Source organism: Hyla sarda, chromosome 6 (assembly GCF_029499605.1).
Source record: "Hyla sarda isolate aHylSar1 chromosome 6, aHylSar1.hap1, whole genome shotgun sequence".
Taxonomy (NCBI): Eukaryota; Metazoa; Chordata; class Amphibia; order Anura; family Hylidae; genus Hyla; species Hyla sarda.
The window spans coordinates 177,849,438-177,876,118 of NC_079194.1; the positions used below are offsets into that span (position 1 = coordinate 177,849,438).

The following is a 26,681-nucleotide window of genomic DNA, read 5'->3' on the forward strand; positions in this document are numbered from 1 at the left end:
GTGCTAGAGGATCGGTTCTAAGTCACTACTGGTTTTCACCAGAGCCCGCCGCAAAGCGGGATGGTCTTGCTGCGGCGGTAGTGACCAGGTCGTATCCCCTAGCAACGGCTCAACCTCTCTGGCTGCTGAAGATAGGCGCGGTACAAGGGAGTAGACAGAAGCAAGGTCGGACGTAGCAGAAGGTCGGGGCAGGCAGCAAGGATCGTAGTCAGGGGCAACGGCAGGAGGTCTGGAACACAGGCTAGGAACACACAAGGAACGCTTTCACTGGCACTAAGGCAACAAGATCCGGCGAGGGAGTGAAGGGGAAGTGAGGTGATATAGGGAAGTGCACAGGTGTAAACACTAATTGGAACCACTGCGCCAATCAGCGGCGCAGTGGCCCTTTAAATCGCAGAGACCCGGCGCGCGCGCGCCCTAGGGAGCGGGGCCGCGCGCGCCGGGACAGAACTGACGGAGAGCGAGTCAGGTACGGGAGCCGGGGTGCGCATCGCGAGCGGGCGCTACCCGCATCGCGAATCGCATCCCGGCCAGAGGCGGTATCGCAGCGCCCCGGGCCCGGAGCGCTGCAGTGAGAGGAGTGTAGCGAGCGCTCCGGGGAGGAGCGGGAACCCGGAGCGCTCGGCGTAACAAGAGCCCTGCCTGTCCCGCCTACACATCCTGCACCCAGGAAATGGCTGCATAGACAAGAAAGCATGTATACAAATATACAGGTTATTATCTACATTATATAAAAAGTAGTGCCAATGACATTTAAGTACACATAAGAGTACAAGTTGAAACAAGCATTTGCATTTCATAAGACCCCAAAAATTTTAAGTCTAAACAACAATGATGTTCCAACTAAAATGCACACAAAAAACTACCTTAAATGGGTACTGTCATCAACCTATTTATTTATTTTTTTATTTTTTTTTTATATGTTGTAGTACTCATGTACTACAACATATCTCTAAATATACTTAAACTATTTTAATGGAAAAAAAATAATGAATTTTATATTTGAAAACCGGCCACTAGGGGTCTCCCTCCTAGTGGCCGGCTGCAGCCTGCCGTGACGTCACGACTGAATTAGGACCGATGCGGGCCGGGCAATCGATCCTAATTAAGCCATTCAGCCTGCACTCGCTCCCTGCCTGTCAATCAGACAGGCGGGAATGAGCGCTGAGAGCACAGTGGATGAGGCTCCCTGGCCTCGCACACCGGCCCCGCCTCCCGGCTGCTGCTGCCTCAGGACTGTCCTGCACTTCAGTAAGTTATTTTCAGGGTGGGGTGGGGGGGGGGGGGGGGGGGTAATAGAGCCGGTTGTGCGGCGATTGTTTTCAACACAGGGTGCCTTCAGTTGTTTCACCACTACAACTCCCAGCATGCCCTGACAGCCAATAGATGTTGTAGTGGTGAAACTGCTGGAGGCACCCTGTATAGATGAACTAAGGGCGGAAGTGTCAGTCCCAGCAGGCATCAGTGACGTTGTGCCTGCTGGGGAAGTCTGCCTGGTAAGTGAGCACACTACCAGGCAGAAAAAAAAGCCATTTTTAATATAGTAAAAATAAAAATTAAAGGCAGGGAGGGGGGGGGGGGTAGGGATAGATGGGCAATAGGCAGGGACAAAAAAAAAAAATAAGGATGATGGGAGCTACTCTTTAACATATAAAACATCCAACATTCAGGCAACAGAAGAACACAAACAGACTCAGTGGGGATAAGAGTATCAATACTGTCTTAAATTTAGAGATAGTATAAAACTACAGAAACCAGGTAGAAATGTGTCAGTTCTGCATGCTGTGTGACAGACACCTTTTTTCCTTATGCCACCCTTTGTTTGGTTTACTTTATTCCATTAGTTTGCACCAAAAGAATGGTGCATGTCATAGAAAAGCAATGGCAAACCTACTTAGCAACGCCGTCTTTTGTAGACATTTTTTATTTTAGAAGTGTCCAGCAATGCATAAAAGTATCTAAATGATATAATAAATTTTGCTCCCAGTATATATGATATTTTTTCTTGCACAATTGGAGCCAGCATTCTGTCACATTTTACTTAGTAAATTCCCCCCCCCCCCCCCCCCCCCAAAGTGTCTATAATAAAAAAGCTGTCTGGACCGTCCCCGCCAGGGTAGGTAGGGTTAACCACATTGATGGCCACTGATAATTTCAAGCTTGTTCCTTTATTTCATTTTATCCACTCATGCTGCTGATAAGCAGGTTTTACCGGAACTGACACGCTTGCAGGCAGCAGAATTCTGACCAGGCTGCAATGAGCTAACAAATTCATTTTCATTGATCAGAAATCAGCAGGGCAGTAAGTGATGGGAAATTCCATTAGACTCAAGCACCTGGTTTCCCATCCTCTCTCTCCTACAGGGAGGGTCATGAGATGTGGGTGAGTATGAGTGGATCCTGTGTGCACACTCGAGTCTTTTACCAGAAGTACTCCTAAGTTATCGGAGAAGTCTGCAAGCTGGCAGTTTAGCACAGTATTTTTAAGTCCATTAGATAGCATTGCTCTTCCTGGAGGTGATGTAGATGGCAGCGCTGGAGAGGGCAGTAGGACTCAACACAACTACGTTATTGTGCACAGAGCAGAAAAGCATATACACTACAAACAATAGATCACATGGGCATCATTGAGAGCATGCGACTTCTCCAGCTCATCCTGATGAATGAACGCTGGAACTTGTAGTTCTACATACGTAAAGACCTAAGTCGCGTCTAAGGCAGTTTTTTTTTTTTTTATACATTACATGATGCAAATCCCCCTGAAGTGGTAACATTAGCCATGGTTCATTGTCAGGTTTTAGGAGACACACAAGGTGTGACATGAAGATGTGTGCTGAAGGGGTTAGCTAAACATGGCCCACAGTGGAGCTGTTAAAGGTAATCGATACCACTGAGATAATACACCAGCCTCAGCCACAATATTGATTGCTGGGAAGATGATAAAACTGTTTATTAAGATAATTGCAAAGACCCTTAAAAAAGTACATGCACACAGATAGCAGCAGGAACGGATGGTACCCTTACACCATGGACGTAGAGTGACGCAGTCTGGGGCTGCATTGTAAGCGGAGAACACACCTGCAGGCTAAGGGGAGGGGGTGCTAGTGTTTTGACACGCTTTATTTTCCTTAGTAACACCTGTTTGTATCATTGTCACTGTGATTAGGTTTAATTAGGACTTGGCGCAAACCCTTCTTGCTCAGCTGGGGCACATCACTGCCTGCCCACAATGAAGGAAACGCCAGCGGCTCCGGCTCTACCCCTTCTACCGCTCACTTTCAACAACTTCAAAGTAAATCATCAAGTTAAATGCAGATTCCTGAAAAAGAGAAAGGAGAAGGGAGGGAGCCGGACACCCAAGGCAAAATACGACCAGGACCCAGCTGTACGCTACCCCAACAGGAAAAGCTACACCTAAGGAGCAGACAGTCCTTGAGCCATGTGGTCAAACCCATGGCCTCTGGGGTGAGAAGACAACTTAAAGAGTAGGGAAGTTTGGTTTCATTGCTCATAGGGAGAAAAGACAAAAGAAGAAATAAAACATCAAAACCTGTGCAGAGGTAAAGTTACCCACAGCAACCAATCAGATCGCTTCTTTCATTTTGCAGAGGCCTTGTTAAAAGCGATCTAATTGGTTACTATGAGCAACTTTTCCTTTGCACGGGTTTTGATAAATCTCCCCCATAGATCTTTTATATTCAGCTGTCAAGAGCTATGAGGACTATATCTTCTAGAGATGAGTGAACTTACAGTAAATTCGATTCGTCACAAACTTCTCGGCTCGGCAGTTGCTGACTTAGGCTCCTTTCACACTATATTATTGTTCCGTTTAGGAACTTCCGTCAGAAGTTCCGTCACTATATCGGGGAGAACCGGCCGCGACTTAATCGCATTGAAGCCTATGGGGTTTTGTAACTGCCCGTTTGCACCCGTATATGCCCGTAATTCATTACGGACGTTATACAGTGACGGGACATCGTGGCGGAAAAATTACTGCATGCACACTACGGAATTCCCGTGGAATTCCATGAGCGGAACTCCACGAGCGGAACTCCGCGGTGTGAACTTAACATTAGTGTGAATCGGTCTCCGTGAGACCCGTTCACACTGCGGAATTTCCGCGGCGGACAATTCCGCCGCTGAAATTGTTCCGCGCAAAGAAAGAACATGTTCATTCTTTGCGCGGATTCCGCGAGCACTGCATAGCAGTCAATGGTGACGGCTCAGTGCCCCACGGCCCTAGTGCCGAAGTACCATCGGCGGCGGCCGCCAGGCGGAAACTCTGCTAGCATAATTCAGCCGCGAGAATTCCGTAGTGTGAACGGGGCCATATAGTGACGGAACTTCTGACGGAAGTTCCTAAACGGAACAATAATATAGTGTGAAAGGAGCCTTATCCTGCATAAATTAGTTCAGCTTTCAGGTGCTCCGGTGGGCTGGAAAAGGTGGATACATTCCTAGGAAAGAGTCTTCTAGGACTGTATCCACCCTTTCCAGCCCACGGGAGCACCTGAAAGCTGAACTCATTTATGCAGGAAAAGTCATCAACTGCTGAGCCGAGAAGTTTGTGACTAATCGAATTTACTGTAAGTTCGCTCATCTCTAACATCTTCTACTGAGAATTGTAGCTAAAAGAAGAATGTGACAGCCTACCCCGATCATAGATCTGAAGACCATGCTACGGTTTTGGGGTCAGCACTATTAGTCGTCATCAACCTAAATGACCAATCTAGTGCAGAGATACAGACAGAATTACAGCATTTCCCTGTGCAATGGTCTAGATAAGATTTCCCAAGTAAAGTGAATCATGACTTTGGGTACGTTCACACGAGCGGATTTTTTTGCGGGTTTTTCCGTTGCGTATTTGAAAGTGGGGTGGGCTCTTCTCGGCTGTCCGCAGCAGATTTTCCGCGGTGGAATTTCCGCTGCGGAAAATCCGCCGCAGTCCCTACTGACTTCAATGGGGCTTTTTTTCCGCAGCGGAAATTCCGCCGCGGAAAATCTGCTGCGGACAGCCGAGAAGAGCCCGCTCACTTTCAAATACGCAAAAAAATCCGCCCGTGTGAACGTACCCACATAATAGAAAAGGGTGGCTGGAAGAGCACTATAGAGGGTCAGTACCCATTGCAGATTGTGGGTTCACCTTATCACTGTAAAAAAAAAAAAAAAAAAAATTATATATATATATCTCAGATCCTACACTGACCTCTCATGTGAATGATGGTAGAGGTAGGTCGTCAGCAGCCACGCCACAATGTGCCATCACTGCTGTATGTAGTCATGAATATTGTAAGGCTTCTCAAATAATAGCTGATCTCGGCCTTTTCTGAAGCTGAGAATCCCTCAAGATGCTATAACACTGCCCAGAAGCTTCCATATACAAACACTGGTTATAAAAGAGAGAGCCTTGTCCCGCTGGTCGCAGTTTTATATACACACACACACGTAGCTGAAAGGGTTAATGTTAAGTACTATTTCTTTGTTCTCATCTCCCAGGAGGAAGAACCCAGGATCTGCAGCACTCAGGCTGAAAAATGCATGAAGGCCATTTCTCCCTAGGAAAAGACCAGAGCAGTTTCACTAAATCCTTCTTTGTCTGGACAGTAATTAATATTATAATCCGTAGGTAAGATGCCCTAAACCTCAGGGCAGTGCACAGCTGGGAGACCCTCCCCCTGACCCAGCAATAGGGCCTTGCCAAGTCTCTGTCTCCCCCCACCACTGCCTTATAAACAAGATCAGGTTACAACATCCTCCAATATCGGGCTCATCCGCATGGCTCGGGTCAGTTTTTACACACGGGCTACAAAAAGGGCAAAAAAGGCAGAAACACTGAACCTGCAGATTTTGTGATCTTCTAGATCATAAGGGGATTACTGTAGAACTGGAAACAATATTTTTACTAATATGTTTAATTCTCTTTCTATACATGACAGCATTAATGCTTGAATAAACTAATAATTATCATACAGATCACACGTACATATTCCTCTTACAGTAAACTTAGATCCCCGACATACATACAGGGTAGGGTTGCCCTATATGGATCATTTAGGTTGATTTTATATTAAAAATACCGGCAATGCAGTGGCCGGTATTTATCCAACCAATGCCCCAACTCCCGGAATGTTGTACCATAACCTAGACCAGTGTTTCCCAACCAGAGTGCCTCCAGCTGTTGCAAAACTACAACTCCCAGCATGCCCGGACAGCCAACGGCTGTCCGGGCATGCTGGGAGTTGTAGTTTTGCAACAGCTGGAGGCACTCTGGTTGGGAAACTCTGACCTATACAATATACTACTGTATAATCAAACATGCTGGAAGTTGTAGTTGTAGTTTGGGAACAGCTGCTTAGCCATAGGCTGTATCAGGGCATGCTGGGAGTTGTAGTTAGTAACTAACTACAGCTCTTGAACTTAAATAAAAAAAAAAAGCGATCAAAAAGGTCACATCAAAACAAAAATGGTACTTTTAAAATCTACAGACCGAGGTGCAAAAAAAATGAGCCCTCATACAGGCCCGTATAAGGAGAATTTAAAAAAGTTATAGGGGTCAGAATGACAAAATTTCCCCCGCATCCTGTGATGTGATGTCACGCATATATAATTAATTATGCTGGTACTTTTTGGCAAGAAAGGTGGCAACCCTAATACAGTGACATCAGAGGTGACTTGGGGGCCCATAGGTCCCACCGACTCATAAGAGTGGCTCTATAGGAGTACGGAGTGGAAATGCTGCCAATGTTCATGCAGTTTATGCGAATGACATTTTACAGAACAAATCTGCACTTACCGATTTTTCCATAAATCTGCATCCTAGGCTGCATTCACATGGTTTTTGCAATACGGGTCCCGTATCTCGTTTCTGTACAAAAAACGTATGTCTCCAAACCGGACCGAAACGTATGCAACCGTATATGCCTCTTCACATTTTTAAACCATATACGGTTTGAAAACAGATGTCCGTTTGCATACGTTTTCCTTGAAAAAAAAAACGGATACGGTTTTATGTTTGTCAACATTTTAAATAAAGTTCTTTTTTTTTATTGAATTTCCCCAAAAAAAAAAAAAATTATTATATATATTGAAAAACAGTATTGTGCGAACCGGATGTAACCGTATGCACATACAGTTCAATACGGTTACCATAGAACTCCATTTTAAAATAACCGCATACAGGTTGGATACAGTTTTGGACCGGGACACGAAACAGTAGTAGACTACGGTTTGGTGTACCGTTAAACGTATAAACCCGTAAATGATGCAAAACGTACACAACCTGATGCTATGGTTGGCATACGGTTTACAATACGGTTCGATGCAGTTTTTTCAATGAAACCAGATACGGCAACCGTATTGCAAAAACGAGATGTGAACGCAGCCATAGCCACAGCAAAATGATGACCCTACAGTTATTGTTAAGCTAGGGCTACACTAAAGGACTTTACGTAGAGCTAACGATTGGTTTTAACTATTGCGTGAAACCTACAGCTCCAGCCAACAGCATGGCATACAACTCAGGGTACAGATACATGTTGCTGCACACAAATGTGGTGGCCATTGGAAGCACGGTATTGTCAGTCAACTGTGTAGCCATTGGCCACTGCATACAGGAGTAGTTTTGCCACCCCAACGTGTAATTCTACCCTCAGCATACTGCCTTCAACTGCAGCTGTACCAAGATAAAAATATATATTATATATATTGCCTTAAGGTACAATGACCAATAATCATGCAAACTTATATATGCCATATATATGGCATACAGAAATCCTAAACAGCGGGTTGAAAGATCCGGGTGGAGATTTTACACTGATGCGGCCTCAAGCACCCCCTCAGATGCAAACAGTAGTTGCCCAAACACTTGATAAAACAAATATCTATAGAACATCTATCCTTTTACCCGGTTTCTCAGCAGATTATTTTGGCAAGTGTGGTGGGTTTAAGTGAGAACTAGCACAAAACAACAATATTGTACCTGAAGCATCCTATACTGATCAAGCAGTTACACCTTGAAAAGCCACTTTTTGCACAAGTAACGGATCTCAGAAGAAAGCAGCTGCAGGTAAAAGAAGGCTTTTAAATAACCGCTGAACATTGGTGGCATGGTGCCCGATTTTCTGCTAGCCCCGGGCTCTCTACTGCCTGCCAAGTCTGTCTGTAATCTGGGCTACGTCAACGGCAGGCACAAAGCCAACATACATGCTGAATGTAGAGTTCTGGACCCCCAATGGGCCTTTTAGTAAACATCATAGAAGGCCAACTAAGGCCAGTAGGGCAGTGGAAGACTAAAGGCACAAAAAGGTTTGCGGCTGATCCTGTTGGTTTTTGTGTTTTGGAGTGTACACTCTTTGCTCACACCCCTTTACTACCTGCCCAAACCTGTTCTATAAGCCACGCTTTACACTTACTGATTCACATCTGCCCGTGTAGTCACTCCCTCTCCTAAAGGACACGAACTTGGCTGTCGAGTCATCACAGTGTCAGGAAGTGAGGCTTTTCTGGAGAGCTCCCAAGTCATTTCCTAGACAGATACTTCAGCGAGCCTGTATGAACAAACATTCTGCACCAACCCACACAACAATATACATACACACACTGTACAACAGAACAGAGCCAGAGGAAGCCGGGAGGATGACTGTACTCTGCAGATTTTCTTGGTAACTGCTCCGAGATGTACTGCAGTCTTTTCTTTTTTTGTATGTGTCATCCCTCTCTGTGCTTTAGAACATCAGGAAGGGAAAAAATATATATATCCAGCAGCATGACAGGTGAGAAAAGGGTTACTGGCTTCTAGCCCCATCTGATAAATAGAGCTGCATTAAGAAGGCTCTCTCACTTTGAGATATGATGTCACTAACCTTTATTGATCCACAATCAGGGAGCTCAGCTTATCTCTCCTTCTGATATACTAGCCTCCTGCACTCTAGTCTTGTTTAATACACTGCCCAGCCACACACACATTCCTCAGCTAGCCATCCTTGTACCGTACGGGTATAGAAACCATATTTCACAGGCTGCACCAAATAAGGTGGTCAGTGCAAGGTCATCAAGGTATGCCAATTCTATGTCCACAGGAAAAGCCTAAAAAATTTTAAACCTAATACTTTTGGATGAAAACTTTTAAGTCTCAATTTAAATGTTCCCTTAGGTAACAGAAGTATCTGTCCGGGAGTTCCTAGTCTTCAGCATTAACATCCTGGGCCTCTTGTGTAGACGCCAGTAGGGCGCAGCCAGGAGCAGGTACTCAGGGAGGGATCAGGCAGAATACATGAAAGGCGCTGTAGGACAAGTGTAGGAATTATACCTCCCATTGATTTTCGCTCTGGGGTATTAGAAAGAACACAGCATTTACCAAGAGATTTTTTTTTTACTCCCCTGAAAGCAGACTGCTGATTTTCAATCCTAAAAGACTTAAAAGAGGCTTATCAGCCAAACAATCACTTGAGAGGCCATCACCGCATCCCATATCATATAACTTATCCTACTGTTCCACTTGGACATCTCAAAGTGACCGTCCCTGACGCCCAACTTAAAAAACATATAAGAAAAATAGATAGACATGATGGAGGTTTAAGCCACCAAAGTGAGGAAAAGCCTAAAACATGTCCCTTGTTACCCATCTCTGTCCTGTTGTGTTCTGTAGCCACAGGCAAGAGGTAGCCGCAAGCCTGTAATTGGCGAAGGAAGAGATTAGAAATATCGTCAGCTTCTAAGTAAGACTTTAATTTACTGCTCAATCAATAACTCTAGGGTTCTATTGGCAAACTGTCTACATCTCTATTGACTCACACAATTCCTCTTATCAATTTATCAGAAATCATCAGATATGGCTTAAATTTAATAAATAAAAATGAGAACGTGCGGCCCTGAGTGTGTGGAAACGGTCGCTCGGAAGGAGAGAGAGGCAGATTATGAAATCCACTTTCCACATTCACTCCAAGTTCCATTTTAGACTTGTGATTAAGAGCAGTGAAATGAAGCTTCTGGGATTGTATCATGCATTAAGAGGTTTGATGGCAACTATAAATAAAGATATATCTAAAGGCAAAAAAAAAAAAAAAGGAACCGCAACAAAACCGAGGACAGGCTTGTAGATGTAGAACAACGGTATCATGGGATGGAATAGCTGGGTCCCACTCAAACAGACAGCTCTCCCTGCCACCCTGGCATCTGAATCCTACATCATATCTGCAGGTCTGGGCTTAATTGCTGTTTTGCATTTCATTGAGACAAGTATCCACTACTTACACACTGCCAGACAAAAACAATAATGCTCTAATGAGGAGGTGCCGGCTAATGAGACCCCACATCTCTTTTCCGAAGTACATGAAGCCAGTGGGCTCTCCAGCCTGACAAGAGGAACAACTGGAAACCATGGACCATTTTAATCTGGATAATATATAAAGAAAGTGTATGGGGAAGGGAATCTCTATATATGCAGTTATGATGGTACTGGACAGGGTCGGTAAGATTTTTTTTCTCCCCAATATAACATGTTCATTGGTTGTCCAAGTGCTTCTTTATGTCACATTGTAAGTTCCAGCAACATACATGCATACAAACATACATTTCAAAAGGCCTGTGTCATGCGCCCTTGCCAAAGACCAGAAGACAGACACGAGAATAATTTGGCTGACATAACTGACATAGCAGTTGGAGTTGCAATCTGTACATCCATGGTGACAAAATTCTTGGTACCGACACATTAAAGATTAATGTAAAAATCTAAAAAGTCTAAAATCTAAAAAAAGTATGACAGAGTGATTTGCTGCTGACATTTTCTGCAGCAAAATCTGCAAAAATAAAAAATTGTGACTATTTAACAGCAGATCTTGGTATTGAAAATGATACAGATGTTCTGATGATTTCATAGGGGAGAACATTCTGCAAAAACACAAACAAACTACAATATAAATTGAAAGTGTGGATTTCAAAAATCCGCACTGTAGGTACATTTCTGCATTTAAAGTTTTTACAGATGTGAGTCGAAAAGTCACAACTACTTTGTTGGTACCGGTACCTCCTAAGGATTTTTCATGCACAATTGCATTTGGAAAATCCACAGCAAATCTGCATTTACCCTTATGCTGGGTACACATATGTAGTGATTTTGGTCAGAATTTTTATAGTCAAAACAGGTAGGGGAACCAACACTTGAGTTTGGCAAAAGTACTTACAATGCACTACATGTGAACCTAGCCTAAGCGGAGTTTCGCTAAGGTATAATACAGCCCATTTCAAGTTCTGGATTCAACCTCGATTCTGATGACTGAAACTGGCACCTATCAGACCCATGGTAAGGTCGAGACTTGTGGCCGTATTACCACCTTGTAAAAACAGTCACAGAGAGTGTTGAATCTCTGCCTGTAAAAAAATAAAAAAAATAAAATCCAATATCAGAAAGTTTGCAAAAAACTTTTTTTCTGCCCATGGCTAGTTTAGCATTTTAGGATTTTCAAGGTTTTTGTACTGACTGTATTGCTCATGTGCTTACATCTTGTCCACACCCTGTGTATAGAATTGTATACAGAGAGAGAGAGAGAGGTCTCCTGAGTCATGTGACTGTAGCACACTTGCCTGCTCGCATATGTATGAGTACGAATCACATTGTTTCTGTATGTATAGTACACTTCCCTATCTGACCCTCCCTCCTCCAAATTAAATTCCTCCACTAGGAGTTATACAGATCTCTTCTGCTCAGTCTCCAGAGGTGACATGTAGTTTCTACCTGGAAGCTGATAAAGGCAAATCCCCCTGAAACCCACACTGTACTCTCTGGGGGGAGCACCATTCCACCGGTGTGAGGTCACTAATCCTCCCCCTGGAAGCTTAGAGACCTCCTTGTTAATGTTGTGTAGAGGAAGCGTGGATAAACATTAACCCCACAGGGAATCTGCAATCCCCTTTCACATTCAAACAGATTAATTGATGGAGTTTGATGGCGCAGGGAGGGAAACTGGGGCTGTTTACAATTATTTAACACTCTCGTAAACAAATCAAAGCAAATGCCCTGATTAGCACCAAGTGCCCCAGGGAGGGGCGGAACACAAGGAAGAGAGTTAGCCTAAAGCTGACAAACATCTCCAGGGTGCGTATAATCACTCTCTAGGAGAGCAAGCAAGTGCACAAAATATGGGACTATGCTATGTTTAATGGTGCATTCACACCACATTTTCGCAATACAGTTCCTGTATACGTTTTCAATTTTAAAACCGTATGCATCGACTCTCCATTGAAAACCGTATGCCAAACAATGCATCCAGTTGCATCTTGTACGGTTTTGTTCTTTTTTTTCCCCAAAACCGTAGCCTACCAGGGATTTTGGTCCGGGTGAAAAACTGTATTGAAACCCTATACGGTTTTTTAAAATGGGAGCCAATGGGAACTGTAGAGAACCGTATGTGCGTATGGTTCCATCCAGTTTGCACCATATGGTTTTTGACTTTGCACAGTTTTTTTCTTGGAATTTCAATCAAACATGTGAAACTTTATTCATAATGGGGTGAAAAGTTAAAAATGTATACGTTTTTCTTAAAAAAAATACGGATGCAACCGGACATCGCTTTTCAAACCTTATACGTTTTTAACCGTATACGGGTTAAGCTGGATTCACACCACATTTTTGCAATACGGTTCCCATACCAGGTTTTAAATAAAAAACTAATTCCTCAAAACCTGACTAAACTGTATCCAAGTGTACAAATTGTAATCCATATATGGTTTAAAACCGTATACGGTTTGAAAAATGTTGTCTGGTTGCATCCGATTTCTAAGAAAAAAAACCTATACGTTTTTAACTTTTCATTCCATTACGAATAAAGTTTCACTTGTTTGATTGAAATTCCAAGAAAAAAAAACTGTGCAAAGTCAAAAAACGGATGGAACCGTATGCACATACGGTTCCTATTGAGACGTATAAGTTTCAGTACGTTTTTTCACCCAGATCAAAAACCATGGTAGGCTACGGATTTGGGTACGGGAAAAAAAAAAATGAAAACCATACAGGAGGCAAAACGGACACAACCTGATGCATCTTTTAGCATACAGTTTTCATTGGAGAGTCAATGCATACGGTTTTCAATACGGTTCCATACGGTTTTCAATTTGAAAACATATACGGGAACTGTATTGCAAGAATGTGGTGTGAACCCAGTCTTAAAATTTGTACACACATTCTGACACAGTTTAGTAAGGTTTTGAGGAATCCGTTTTCATCAAAAACCTTATACGGGAACTGTATTGCAAAAACGTGGTGTGCATGCACCCTAAGAGTTTAAATGAAAGAAATGAATAGGAAAGAAAAACAATTCAGAAATAAGATGAACTTCCTGTGTGGTTTCTATTTCTAAACTAGTAGTCTGAGATTACCAGGCCAGAGGGACTTTCATTGTCTGTGCACATCCTAAAATACAGGGGAGAAAACAGGAGGCACGTTTGGGGAGAGAAGAAAGTTTAGAGAAACTCAGGAAGCTGAAACATTACTTTACACTGTGGGGCAGAAGACAAAAAAGTTTCCCCTTGCAACCACAAACTGTGCACCTCCAGAGGATGCTTTTCTGTCACTATGGAGATGGGAAGGGGGGGGGGGCTCTCCAACACAGCAGGAATTACATAGTCTGTTATCCTATTTACATGAGGTCATACTCCAAAACCTAAAGAAACTGCCTCCCAAAAAAGATGTGTAGGCAGATACATGAGGCCTAAGATGACAGTATGTAATGCTAGAATTACTTTATTTTTATTCACTATAAGGATGCAAAATGGGACCTTGCCTACTTTTAGGCCTTCACTGCCCATGTAACTTTATTATGGCATAAAACAAAAATAGAGAAAAAGAAACACAGCCGCACATCCACAATTTGTATTTTGATCTACTTGCTTCTCAGCATAAATTCAAACACTAACAGTTTGTTAGTATATCAAAAAGTACAAGCCCAATCGCCACGTCAAGGCCACCTATTTAGAGTGGATCCCTGACCCAACATTGGCGTAGCGCCGGCCACCACCGCAACACCATGCCCACAGGGGGAGCGACTCCACTGCTGCTCGACCAAGCCCCTGGCTCTGGGCCACACCACCCCACAGACAAAGCATCACAGTGACAATAACCACCCGGGGCTACGCCAGCATCAGGTTAGGGACCCACTCTGACTAGGTGGCCTTGAGGTGGCTTGTACTTTTTGATCAAAATGTATACTAACAACGTGTTAGTTTTCAAAATTATGCTGAGAAGCAAGCAGATCAAAATACAGATGGTGGATGTGCGGCTATGTTTCTCTATTTGTGTTGTACATTTGTAGTCTCTCCTTCCTTCCATGGCCAGCACTCCACTCCACTCCACCCATTCAGCCCAGGAGTTTTTAATTAGCAGGAGACTGCATAAGGGTTTCCTCTTCTCATTCTCCCAGCCCTCTGGTAGGGAGCACATGGTAGGTTTCACACTGGTGTGGTTCTCTGTGGCAGCCATTGTTTCTGTGATGTTTGTCTGGGTGGGATGGTGTTGCCCAGAGCCAGGGGCTTGGTTGGGCAGCAGTGGGGCTGCCTGACCACTAGGTCATTTCCCTGATGGGCTTGGTGTCTCGGAGGCAGTGGTCGCCGCCTGGCACTACGCCAGTGTCAGGTTAGGGATCCACTCTGACTAGGTGGCCTTGATGTGGTGAGTGGGCTTGCACTTTTTGATCAAAATGTATACTAACAACCTGTTATTTTTTGAAATTATGCTGAGAAGCAAGTAGATCAAAATACAAATTGTGGATGTGCTGCTATGTTTCTCTATTTTTGTTATTATGGGATAAATTTACAGAACATACAAACTACAGCCAGAGAAAAAGACAACCACATACCTTTTTCCCCAAACAAAATAACTTATTTTTCTTAACAATTCTGCCACTCAATGCAACTTGTTATAACAGTGTACTGTAACTTCACAGGTAAGGGTCCTTTCACACAGGTAGATAGATATAAGACTGCTACTCTCTATATAGCTATTGATCAGCATTCACTGATCAGACCCACTGAAATAATTTTTAGGCCTGCATAAAAGATGTGTTCAAGTCGTCAGCGCTGAACAACGAATTATCAAGTCATAGTTCATCGGTGATCACTGTACCTTTTAAATGGAGCAATAATCATCTACTGGGCTGGGTTCACACAGTGTTCACCAATTTCACACTTAATCTCTTCCTTTTGCTCTTAGCAAACCCAGTCCCACTCACTTTGTTTGACTTGACTTAGGTGAATAGTTTTTTTTACTATCCCACTAGGCACTTAAATACGAGGCTGGTGAATCTCACAGCAACATACTTGCTACGCGTTCCCGCAGCAGGCCACTCTGGGTTTGCACTTGGCACCATCTTCTGGGGGATGCTCTTTGGGGGAATACCTCCATTTGACCCTAGTTACTCATACCAGAAGGCCATAACACAGTCTTCTATCTCCACCAGGACCACTCCTCGCAGTTAGGTTACACAGATACTAGAACAGACTGAAAATGTATATCCCAGGCATGTTTACTCCTCTTACAACTACACATGTCATGAGGAATTTACACCATTTAATCTACATTTTCTTGGCTGAATTTATCATTATAGAACATAGGGAAGAAAAACATCTGCCTTGTGATAACTCCTGGATTAAATTTGCATTCTTGCTTTAGTGGGATTAACTCATAAGTATCTCCTCACTCACTGGAGAGAATAGTTATTAAACTAACATTATGTATGCCCCCCAGCCACAGAGCAGAAGCGCAAGACGACCATGTGCACTTTGGGTGTAGTATGACAGGGGAAAGCATAAGGGTAAGACACCCGAGGGGTAAAAGGAGCTGATGTCATTTAAAAATCAGAATGTATTCTGACAATCCCACTCCCCATGGCCTCTATGATTGCCCATAATCCTGTCGCTACAAGAAAGAGAGTTAAAAGAAAAAAAAAAAAAAAAAAGTTTTATGTTCATAAAAGGGAAATTAGAGAAGAATGCAGAAGGACAGGTCTGTGAGGCCTACAAGGCTGTTCTCTGAAGGCTGTGGACAGTATTTAATCATTTCTATGACTATGCAGGAAGCATAGCAGAACTCTCACACTACCAGTTACCCAAATGTGGTTACTAGTTTATTATAAACACAAGGGAACACAGAAAAAGAACACTTATGTACAGATGCTTTCATGAAGAATGCTTGTTTCATTGGTCATGTATTTGCTTCCTGCCTGTAATGTTGCATAACCTTGGCTAGGTTTATATGTGGCAAGATCCTCCTCCCCAAACAGGTGGGCAGTCATACAGATCTAGCCAGGGGCATGGACCTTCTCTAGAGGCACACAAACCTTTCAAATAAATGCTTGCTGCTATGTGGCCCCCTATTCTCCCCATTAGTATGGTGCAATATGTAACATGTGATAGAGAATTAAAGAAATACACAGAGGTATAGCTTGGACTCACAGTACAGATCTGTAGGACACTGATCAATAATGACTACATGCAGGAGGCCTAAAAGTTATTTTGCTAGGATGGGCATAGGAAAAAGGTGCACCATTACTGCACCCATATTGCCGCGTCAACGTAGTGAGGTACAGTCCCTTTTCTATTGATAATGTTAGGGTCAGGACAGTTTTTATACAGGTCAGATACTCATTGGATCTGACGGATCGCAAACACCTCCAAAGCTGACCAAACACAAGCATGGTTACTGCTTACTGTGATAACCATCAACGCAATAACCTTATAGGAATTTCTTTGTTGTGTGGTTTCTTGGTTAACTATTGCACTGCGTATGGTGGGCTGTAAAGCATTTATAGGAATGAATCTCAGCGTGAGCACCAAACACATACACACCGGTGCTGCTAGAGACAAAGGGTATGCATGAATCTGTGTGAAGGTGGGAGGGGCACTGTGCCAGTAAAGAGAAGAAATATTTAGAGGACACCAAGATCACAGGAGGGTTGGGAGGGGCCATGGGGAATCTGGGACCGTGCCATCATCAGATAAGGAAGTGCAGGTCTGGACCATGCAGCTGGCAGGATGAACAGCAGCCCCACTCAAACAAGCAGTCATCTCAATAGCAACTTGCTGATATCTGAATCTAGATTAATGACAGATCACATAGATACAGTGGGGACGGTGGAGACATTCCAGCGCTGGCACAAGGGAGTCTGAAGACTAAGCCTCACATGTAAAATGCCATATTCCTAATGAGCACATGGCTACTGAGGAAAAGTCTCTTAAAGTAAAAGCAACACTACAGGGTTCAAGGAAAGCCATGCTAGCAACTAGTTGTAGACCACTTGGTTGATTTAAACATATCATGGGAGTAATGTCATAAATCCAAGTTAAAATACTGACCTCAAAACTTATGGGACATCCCCTTAGTAGGCACACAATGCGGCTGGCCATGTTCAGTCAATACATTCAAAATGCTGTACAATTATTAAGGTTATTATACGGTTGCCCCTGGCCGTACACCCTTATGTGGCCAGACATGTCTTCATGCTTATCATTTACAATCCAGGGATCCATGATAAAACCAGTGGTTACTGAACACATGACACCAGTACATAGAATGAAACCTGCCATATTATAAAGCCATAATCTACCACCTGCTATCTAGAATAAGTATATTGAGATGCCGCAGTGTGTCCTGTATGATAATGTCCCTCTTGTGGCCTCCCGTCTTCTACACCTCATCCCGTTACTGTTTAGCAATGTTCAGTATCCATGTACTGCATTGTTCTAAACATTTCCAGCTGCCCGGAGGAGGGAGGAGGTGTCAGCAAAAATCAGCAAATACAAAAAAAGCAAGAAGTAAAAAAAAAAAAAAAAAAATCCGAATGTTTCTAATGGTTATACATATATATATATATATATATGCTAACTGTGCTTATAGAAAACATAGGATGTTTGGATTACAGTGGTGGTTATATGAGAATACATAGATCCCAGTAGGCAGCACAGAACATCCTGATCACTGCATTATTGCTCTATAGCAGTGGTCTCCAACCTGCGGACCTCCAGATGTGGCAAAACTACAATTCCCAGCATGCCCGGACAGCCAACGGCTGTCCGGACATGCTGGGAGTTGTAGTTTTGCCCCATCTGGAGCTCCGCAGGTTAAAGACCACTGCTCCATAGCTTTAATGAAAGCCACTACCACTAGCTCATGTGCAATTGGGGGCTGAATCAGATCTGTTTTGCCAAAAAGGAAAACACTGCACTAGTAACCTATATACCTGTGACATACATCTTACCTCCAACAGCGGAAATAAAAAATTAATTCACTGAGGTTCAGGTTCCTAGGAGAGCTTCCAAACATGCCCCAAAATTCACCAAAAATAATGCATCAGCTAAAAGTGGGCAGCAGGCCTTGCTGCCTATCCTTGGGAATGCATACGAATTTCCCATCCTTCTCTTGAAACAGCACTAAACAGTCTATGTTTATGGTTCTCCAATTCACAAGGCACTGAATATAATCTTCTGGGCCTTCTAAGTAGTCATTGAAGACTGGAGAAGGCTTTAATGTGGCGTTTTCCAGTAGGATGACTGACAAGTGTAGGAAAAGGGTTGTCCCATGATCTCCACATTATCTTACACATCTTCTATTGTAAAGAACATACACAACAACAGAGAAAGATACTAGCAGCTCCAATAAAGCTTATTTAAAAAAAAAATAATTAAGTTTAATGCCCTTTTAAATTTCTTACGACTACTTTTATACAAGACACATGTACATTAAGGTACATGGAATAAGTGCAATGATATTATATCCAAGTCACAGTACCTTTCTATACAATTTACTATGCAAAATAACAAAAACACAGCAGTCCTACTGGTATCATTTGATATGGTTTTCTGCAAAGGAAGTCGATTTACCCTTACAAAATGAGCAGGCCGGCATAAGGCTAGGTTTACTTGCGTGCTTGACTCGTCCTGCAAGGTTTGCGGAAATGATGCACATAATCCTGCTACTAAAGTGTAACTGATACAAAAGCATTTTTGTTAAGACTATTATAGGGCTGATGTAAGCCCAGGTACAGGGATTTAATTGCAGACAGGTAGAAGTGTATAGAACCAGTAGTGGCACCTCTTTTTCATATATAACAATACCCTGAGTAGTATGTGTATATATATATATATATATATATATATATATATATATATATATATATATAATCTTGATGAATGTCGTTCAGGTTCTGTTTCTGTGGAGACCAATGCTCAGCTTTTCTAACTGGATAATAAGAAACGAAGAAGGCGGGATTGAGTGGGGGGTGTAAAAAAAAAAAAAAAAAAAAGGAATATCATTCGGCAATTGGTTGAGGGTTTAGTAACCATGCTGCAAGGTACACCCAGCGCCAACACCATCAAAATCAACCCTTAAGTCACCCTCAGGCTCTACATCCATAACAAAATCCACACCTCTCCTTGTCAGATGACGCTACATTACCATAAAAACAGTCATAAACATAAGAAATATTTTTTTCCGCTATACATACAAAAAAAAAAAAAAAAAACTATGTGCACTTAAATCGCAGTATAGCAGATAGGACATAAAGTGAAAAAGCTTATAAACAATGCAGGTACATGACAAGGGCATGGTGTTAAAGGATAGCTAGAGATATTTATATTATATACATACACACACACACACGCCTAGGTTTAAAAACTAGAAAAACCCCACACAAAAACACACAACTGGAGATATAACAGCCCGGATGAGAACAAAAGAAAAGCAAATATTCCATGCATCACCGTTCGTCCATGTATTAGATATAGGGTATGATGGGGGAAAAAAATGACAGCTCCCTTGGGGAGGTTAGAAAAAAAACAAAATGACAAACACCCTCTCAGAGCCTGGTAGATGTGGCCAAGACAGTGCAGTGTTCTGGTATGTGTATATATATATATATATATATATATATATATATATATATATATTCACTGTAAGATACTGCAGTGATGCGCTCATCATCGTCCATGAGCAAAAGAATGAAAAGACGAAGGATGGAGGAGTAGAAGGGTTTAGGGTATTACAAAAGACAAAAAATCCATCAAGGCCATTGCTTTATACAGGTGAAAAAAAAAAAAGTTTGTAAACAATATATAAATCCTTATTTTCCTTGCTGGTTACTACCCGTCTCCCCCCCCCCCCTTCCTTCCCACCCAATCGCATAAAATATACTTAGATGGACAGAAACACACATAGATCTCCCGATTCCCTGCAGTCACACAGAAAAGCACCTTAGCTCAATTCTCATTGAACAAAAGGCCAGCAGCAGAGGGGAAGAAGAGGTTACCCTAGGGTTTCTCAACGAGCCAACGTGTCAACACACAGAAGCACTTTAAGCCATTGCTGGCTACTGGAATCAGAAAGCACTAAATAAATAAATAAATAATAAATTATGGTCTGGAACCCCAGCTCTTGAATGCTTTAATCTGCTTACAGAACCATTGTGATATTATGTGCTTAGGCCACACAATTTGAAACTGATTTCAGACAAGAAACTAAATATATAAAAAAATAAAAATAAAAGCAGCTACTCAATAAAAATAACAAAATACATGTGTGACCAATGGACATAACAGGTTTAAAAAAAAAATAAAGATAAAAAAAAAAAATCAGAACAATTTACAAACCCAAAATGATAGAGGAGGGGGGGCTCCACTTTTGGTTCTCTCAGCATGAGACTATCAGAGTCGAGATTTGCAAATGAATTGAACATTCATTACACAATGTTTTCCTCTCTCGCTCCTTTTTTTTTTCTCCCAAAATGAAATGAGGAACTAAAGGAAGGTGAAAGGGGGGTTGAAACAGGGCCTCTGACAGGCCAAATTTTAAAATAATCTGATATCTGTCTGAAATAACAGTATAGAAAGAAAAATCCAGATATGCACACTATCACACTATATCGTATTGAATAGGATTTTATAAACAATCCTGGGAAAAATAGTCATGTAAATAAAAAAATAAAAAAGGGGGGGGGGGGGGGGGAATTGAAAAAAAAAAAAAGAAAAATAATAATAATGATATGTTGCATTTGCAAGAAAGGACATAAGCCAAGTGACTTGGCCACAGCAAGTATTCATGTTTGGATACTTAATATTTATTGGTGTTTAAAATCTAAAAGCTCTTGCTTTGTGTTTGACTTAATACTGGGCCAGACAGAGCTTCTAATGAGGCAGCATTGCAATCAGCCTGTAATACTAAATTTTTAATGCAGCTTCGGATTCTGTTACATAATAATTCAAAAACAGAAGAGGAAGATGGGCGAAGAAAGCCAAGGTTGGGCCACCGACATTTGAAAAGATTGAAATTGTCATCCTGTATAATATAAAGGAATATCTATGTCCATCATACATCTGGCAACTGTGCACAACAGAGGAGAACAAATGCATCAAAAATAAAAAAAAGTATCTATCTCAATAATAATAATACTAATAATGGCGGTCACATTGCACCAAAACTGATACCAGGCCTTAAAGGCGTCCACAGACAAATGACAGCTAGCCCACTAGTCCAAATTTTGAAATCACAGCCATGCCTTGACTATGGCATTAAATACCCAAGTGATTAAGCAACAGGGGATTGGTAGAGGCAACGTATCAAGCACATGCATCTGACACCGTGCAGTACTCCACGACTGAAAATTCATAACCACGGCAATGATTTAGCAATTACAAATCATGATAACATATTGTGTAACTGCAAAACCACAGTACCACAGCCAACTTCCCTCCAACATAAAGACATAGCTGATATAAATAGGAATATGATGAAAGAAAAGAATGGAAAAAAAAGAATATGTAACTGCAATTAATTACATATTCAGAATGAGACGTACTTAAATCTAAGGAATCGGAGAAAAAAAACATAAAGGAAAAAAAAAGGGTTGGGCTCACATTGAATTATCAGGCAGAAAAAGAGCTTAAAATACTTTCCATTTCTTGTACTAACAAATTACAATTTAAATGTCTTTTTTTTTTTTTTCCTTGCAAGTTGTAGCAACAGGAATAACTGGTCTGGTGCGATGGGCAGTATATTCAAAACTGCTTTGTAATATGATCTACAGACCTAACCTTATTTGCCTGAATTCAATAGAGTTTTGCTGGTTTTGTTTTTAGCTAAGCTTTAGAGCAAATACTTCACAGGCAGGTCGCAATCTGTAACACAAGAGACAGGGACACAGTGAAAAATGGAGAGAGAAAAGAAGAGAAAAAAAATGGAGGGAGGAAGGGGGTAGCAAGATTAAAAAAAAAAAAAAAAACCTAAACCAAAGCAATTGGTATTCTTTTCTCTTTTTGTTAATGTTGCCTCTTAGCATATGAGCTGACCCCGTTTTGTTAGATAGCTTTTTTCTCATTTCAGGATTCCCTGCACCTTTCTTCATGGTTTCGAACTTGATGTGACCCTAAGGAAGCAATCTCTGAGCCTAGGCACCCTTTCCATAAGACGAAGGGGCAATAAAAAAAAAAAATATATATATACTGTATATATAAAAACAAAAAAGAAAATCTAAAATAAAAAAAAGAAGATACTCAGTGCTTGCTGACAGGCTGTCAGGCCTAGCTACAGCTAACCACATTAAATCAAGCTACCTTTACAGCTTAAATGACACATAAACCAGCACAGGCAGATCTCAAAAAATATATATTATATGAATACATACAAAAAAATAAACCAACAAAATTTGAACTAAATCAACTTGATTTAAAATTTACATATGTAAATGTGTTTGAAAAATAAATCAAAAAACCAACACCTCTTCGTGTGACGATGAAAGTGAAGCATTGGAACGTATAGAGTCAAGCAAAATGTTTTCCTGACAGATTAAATGGTCCTGAGGGTGGGAGGGAGTGGGTCTTACTGACCCATCTGTGGGACCAGGGATGTTCAGCATCAGTACCTTTCACCTCAGGGCGAAGGGGGTAAAAAAAAAAAAAAAACACAGGCCAGCTGGTCAATGTCCATAGCCTACATCCTTTCACTGAAGCCTCGTATCGTACCATTGCTGAGGATGTATTGATGGATGGTACAGGTCAACCTCCGACACCAGCAGCATGTAAAGGTGACCTCGACACAAGGGGAAACCAAAATAAAAAAATAAAAAATAAATTTATAAAAAAATAATAACCAATGACACTTTGCAAATCCTAAATTTCCCAATTACCCCGATGACATAAAAACATGATGTTCTATACATATATAATACACATATGTATATGGCAATTGAGAGGTAGAATGAAAAATAAATGTGCACATACTTTCCGTGTGAGAGCGTACACTATCATATAATATCCCCCATATTCCAAACACACAGCAATCCATGTTCACAGGCTGACGTCCGTAAAGAGACATAAGCACCATATGAATCCCAGCACCAAGAGAAGCAAGACGACTGCCCAGTCCACACAGCTGAAAAGTACAGGAAATGAAGGAAAAGGATTTCCTACAAACACTTATTGATTATGGAAATCATCTCTACATTGTGTTTTTCCCAATAGCCAGCAATACACCGAAAAAAGGGAAATAAAAGTTATTTCCGAGAAAAAAATAATAATAATAATTCAATGTAACAGAACAAGACAAGTCTCCAAGAATGGCATCCTATACTGGTCCTGGGGTGACTACATGAATCACAGCACAAGAATGCTCTTCTCCCTCTATCTGTATACAAGGTGACATCCAGGCACTGATGTCACTGGACCATCCAAAGACAAACTACTTAATCCTAAATAATGCTACATTCCGTCATATTTTAGGAGGCGATGAAAGGGACACAGGGGTACTGTGGCAATACTGTCTATAGGTTGTGCCCACAATAATACCCAATGCGCCATCACAAGGGAAAAAAATGGGGGAAAAAAATTAAAAAGTTCTTCTGAAATACTGCTACATTGTGTCAATTCCACAATAGGATCCAGGGAAAGCAGTGTTAAAAGAAAATGTAAAAGTGCATAAAGGATGTACTGTAATTGTAGCAGGGTATAAGCTGAATAAAGATCATTGTGTGGGTAGGATATGCACATCATCCAGTGATAAGAAAGAGATGCAATGATATAGTAGTGTACCCAGGATGTGCCCACTATATAACATTGGGTGTATGTATAGAGTATATATGGCATACACACAGTATAGGAATAGTCAATGTAGGTGTGCTGTGAGTTATACATGTATATCACTCTAGTGCCCATAGGTACAAATGTATGCCACTGTAGAAGTGTACATAAGTCTCCTAGTAGTGTCCATAGTTGTCCATGTATATCACTGTAGTAGTGTCCATGTATATCACTGTAGTAGTGTCCATGTATATCACTGTAGTAGTGTCCATAAGTGTCCATGTATATGACTGTAGTGCCCATGTATATGACTGTAGTGCCCATGTATATGACTGTAGTGCCCATGTATACGAGTGTAGCAGTGCCCATGTATACGAGTGCCTAGGTGTACCCTGTAGTAGTGGTGATGTGCCCGGTAGCAGGGCAGTATAATGTAGCAGTGCATGCATCTATGTGTATATGTATGAGTAGGGAGCAGGGCTGGCAGCAGGCACAATGACAGAGGAGCCAGTGCTGGAGTGTACAGTGTGACAGGCGGCCAGCCTGCTGAGTGCACATGTACACGGGCGAGAAGTGTCCACAGGACAGGGCATTGTGCCTGGAGCCCAGGTCAGTGTTGTGGCAGGAGGAGGGGGGCAGGGGGTACAACTTGTCACTTACTGGAGCTGGAGCTGCGGGCTCTGATCGTGGGTGCGCACCGGCGGAGCTGCACGGTTCGGCTCGGCTCTTCTTTTTCTTTGGATTAGTCCGATCCGGCTCTTCCCGGGGTCCCATGAAGCCGCTCGGGCTGAGCCCCGGAGCGGTGCGGGGTGCAGGGCTGAGGGCTGGAGCCGGGGGGGAGAAGCTCCGGACACCAGGAGCCGCGCTCACATCTGATGGTCGCCGAGCGAAAAAAAAACTCTTTGGATCTTTATTCTGCTAATTAGTTTCCTGCAAAAAATGGCTGATTAATTCAGTGCGCATGTGCTTCATTACACAGGCACGACGGGAAGGGCTAATTACCAGCGCCTGGATCAATGAGATTCAGAGGGGAGAGGAGAGGAGAGGGGGGAGAGAGAGGGACAGGGGAGGAGAGGAGAGGGGCTGGGGCTGGGGGGAGCGAGGGACAACAGGGGTGAAGGACGGGGGGCTACAAGTGTGCAGGAATGAGTTTGGGGGTAAAGGAATGATGACACTTGGTGGGGGGAGTGAAGTGTCAGTGGGACAGTGGAGAGCGGCCAGGGGGCACAGGTGGGTGATGGGCACAGGTAACAGGGGGGGCACAGAGAATCACACGGGTGAGTGGGGGCTGGTGGGACACTAAGGGTGGAGAGGGGCCAAGGGGGCAGGTGATAATGTAGTACAGGGCTAGACCTAGGGCAATGACTTAGGACAGGGGGGTAAGTGGTGACTCCTGGAGGGGCAGCTGTGTGTTAGGACAGTGGACTGGGGGCACAGGTGACAGGGGAGCTGGCAGGGAGGGGGCAGCAGCTGAAGTGTGCAGGAATGATTCTGGGGGTGACACACTGAAGGCATGGGGAGGGACAGGGGGGAAGAAGTGAACAGTTCCAGGAGTGCAGGATGCCCGGCCGCTCAGAGATGGGCAGGAACAGGAAGATGCTGGGGAAGCAGGGCACAGGTGACAGGGCACAGGGGGGAGGGGAGGGGAGGGGGCGCTGTCGCTGCGGTCTGTGGGAGCACAAGGAAAAGAAGGGAAAAGTTTGTCCCGGCTGAGGCTCAGCTCTGCAGCCTTCTATGCATGCGGTGTTATTATGGGGAGGAGGGAGCAGCTGCAGCACCCCTACATATGAGGGGGGAAGAGGGAATGGTGTGGGGCTCTGTATACATTGTATGGGCACAGTGGATGGCATCGTGCATGACGACTGGTGACGGGGACAGGGCCATTCTCCTGTGCAGGGAAAAGTTAGGACCAAGTTGTGGCATCTCTGGAGAGATCACAGGGGACAATAGGGCATAGGGGGGTGATAGGGAGGGACTGGGGGGGTGTAGTCAGAAAACTGACCCTGAGGTATTTTGTGTGGTCGGACACAAATAATCAGGAGCTGACCCCCCCTCCCAGGACAGCAGCAGCCACCTGCACTCAGCGCAGCACTCGGGGATGGATGGCAGGCAGTGTGCTCGGGCTGTACCGCACTAATGTGTACACTGTAGGAAGGAGGGGAGGCCCCTGTCACCCACATGGAGGGTCTTCAGGGGGGCTGCACTGCACAGGTAAGAGAGGGATATCATCCCCACCACCCTTGGCTTGGGGACCCCCAGAACTGGATCCTTACGTCTTACTAGACCTAAACATATCCACATACCCCACACTTACTATTATTATTATTATTATTATTATTATTATTATTATTGTTCTACACTATCAGGATGAAAACCTTACTGCTCTTCTAATCTTCTATCCTCTGCCCATCATGTCAGGACATATATATATATATATATATATATATATATACATATACATACATACATACATTACACAACACTAGCATATATATATATATATATATATATATATATATATATATATATATATGGAATGTGTTTATAGTTGTCACATTCTTCTATGAACACCTTATTCTCATCATCTCTTGCTATTCTGCTGTCACTGTCCACTATAGATGTTTACACCTGTA

At 42.8% G+C, this 26,681-nt stretch overlaps 1 protein-coding gene and 1 long non-coding RNA gene across 7 annotated transcripts in view; one reads left to right on the forward strand and one right to left on the reverse strand.

Annotated features, from left to right (window-relative positions):
- Positions 1–6,089, forward strand: part of LOC130276473 (uncharacterized) — a 46,648-nt gene extending 40,559 nt beyond the window's left edge. Inside the window, exon 3 of the long non-coding RNA XR_008845137.1 lies at positions 5,497–6,089. This is a non-coding gene — a long non-coding RNA (uncharacterized LOC130276473). The remainder of the gene's footprint in view (positions 1–5,496) is intronic.
- ZFHX3 (zinc finger homeobox 3) overlaps positions 1–25,033 on the reverse strand; it is an 86,804-nt gene extending 61,771 nt beyond the window's left edge. For 3 of the 6 annotated variants that reach the window (XM_056525899.1, XM_056525898.1, XM_056525889.1), the window contains exon 1: positions 24,709–25,033. The gene's annotated coding sequence lies outside the window, so the exon portion shown is untranslated. Of the gene's footprint in view, positions 1–3,750; positions 3,768–18,864; positions 18,882–23,253; positions 23,673–24,708 lie in introns of those variants that run through there. The other 3 variants (XM_056525890.1, XM_056525897.1, XM_056525894.1) reach the window with 3 other exon arrangements.
- Positions 25,034–26,681: the final 1,648 nt, after the last annotated feature.